This window comes from Benincasa hispida, unplaced genomic scaffold, assembly GCF_027475165.1.
Source record: "Benincasa hispida cultivar pf3 unplaced genomic scaffold, pf3_genome.v1.1 HicScf542, whole genome shotgun sequence".
Taxonomy (NCBI): Eukaryota; Viridiplantae; Streptophyta; class Magnoliopsida; order Cucurbitales; family Cucurbitaceae; genus Benincasa; species Benincasa hispida.
The window spans coordinates 7,339-9,644 of record NW_028326649.1 but is presented as its reverse complement, the minus strand read 5'-3'; positions in this window follow the sequence as shown (position 1 = coordinate 9,644).

Sequence of the window (2,306 nt, the reverse complement as noted above, 5' to 3'; positions counted from 1 at the left end):
AGGTAACATGATCTCAACCTGAGTGAGTTGGGAATTCCTGTCATTGAGGGCGGTCTTTTGATTTACATGGGAGCAAGTGGCCAGAACGCCGACTCAAACCTACCATTTTGGAGATTCGTCTGATTTGGGAGTTGGGAACTCAGCTTCACAAGATGGAGTTCACTCCTTCCCCAAAGTAGGGGTAAGTAGATAGATAGCTCCCTTAAGGGCTAATTCCAGGGCTTGAACGATATGGCGCCACACACCTTCTCATGGCCCGAGAGGTGTTCACACATAGTAAGACTATGTTGTATTGTTCATTAGAGGGATCAGTGGTACTTAAGAAGGAAGATGTAATTACTGTGGCAAAACGGTAAATTGGCATGCTGTAATTATGAGCATCTATGAAGGGTCATCGTACTGATGATTAGTTATATCCAATGGACATAGAAATATATCTATGGCAAGAAGAGTTCAACTGTCGGTCTTTAGTGGAGTACCTGGCAGTTAACGGATGGTGGATATCGTGACTAAAGAGTTTAGTCAGCTATTCACGTACCGTTGGAGCTTCGAGCCATAAGTCCATAAGGTCCCCTTGGTAGCTTGGATACAAGTTGAGAATCAGTTTTTGGATCAATTTAAAATGTTCAAATTGACAAGAGGGAGTTCGATTATATATGATATAATTGAACGAGTTAATTAAATATGATATAATTAACTTTATGTATGAGATACATTAATTTGGAGGAAATTGGATATAAATATGATTTATATCTAGTAGAGGAAAATATTATAATTAATATATGATATTAATTATATGTTATGAATGTGATAAGGTCACATTTATTGGATGGTTATAAAGGAAATGGGAAGGCGCCTTTCCTGTTCTAAATAATGGATGAGTGCATTATAAACGGTGTGCAAGAGACAAGGGTGCGTAGACATTGTGAAAAGATAGTGTCATCGTTTAGAAAATCAGTGCCTATACGATAGTGACTGCACAATCGCTTACATATACGATATTGCTAAGTGATTGCATACTGATTACACAGTCGCGCACTATTATCTAAACGATCGTTTACCTTTTTCCTAGTGATTGTTTAGCTTCTGGTATTTATTAAACGATCGTATAGATGATCGCTTAGTTTTTCCTACGCGATCGTTCGGACGATCGCTCACCTTTTTTCCTACATGGTCATTTAGACGATTGTTTACCTCTTCCTACATGATCGTTTAGACGATCACTCACTTTTTCTACACGATCGTATACTTCACCTAAACGATCAAGCATCTTGTCTATGTGATATACAACTGTATCTCCTACTTGCTTGATCGTTGTGTACCGTCTTTCTTCCTTTTTCCCTCTACCAAATCCGAACAAAGCCCACACTTTGAATTCTCACTCCAAGAATATTGAGGGCTCTGAGTGGTGTTGTCTTTTCCGTTTCCTTCTGTTTGAGTGGTGATTGTTTGAGGTAAACGGTTGGGCTTTAGACTCACTGTGAAGAAGAAACCTTCATCTGATATGATTTCTTGATCTCTTTAGCATCATGAAAGTATGTTTGAATGTATATGCGGTAATTCTGTCACAATGAATTGGAAAGACCCGCTTCCGCTCATAGGTATTATTGAATAAGAGTTTCTTCAAGTCCTAGGGGGTCGGGTCGTTACAGTTGGTATCAGAGCCCATGTTTTGGGTTCTGTAGACTGACTTACTACGTAAGTCTAGGTAGTCCTTGTGGCCTAGTAATGGATTCCTCGTCATCGCCAGGTATGTCATACTAATGAAAGTTTTCAGTGCATATATGAGATTAGTGGTGTAATGTTTTAATAGCATGATTTCTGAGAAAGACCCAGAGGTAGATAGCTAATTTATGAGTTCATGACAGGACATGGCACCTAAACCTAGAACAAGAAAGACTGTTAGAGGAGGGGTGCAGGAAGAGGGAGCTGAGAGTAGCCAGATTGTCTCGACAGCTCCAAATCCACCTATGACCCAAGTTGATGAGAAGGCAATAGAAGCCAGAATTAGTGAAGTCGTTGCATCCTCCCTAATGGAAAAACTGTAGGAGCTAATCTATAACACGATGGCAAGACAAACTGCCCAGAACCAGGCTCAGGAGGAACCGGTGCCATCTGAGCAGTTACAGTAGGCCTGACCGCAGGGCAAAGACATGTCGGGCCTGTCTCTTGAGGCTAAACATTTGAGGGATTTCAGGAAGTTTGACCCTTGCTCCTTTGATGGATTGTTGGGGGACCCCACCAAAGCAGAGATGTGGTTGTCATTGATAACAGGTAGAAATGCACGTTATTACAACACAAATAAG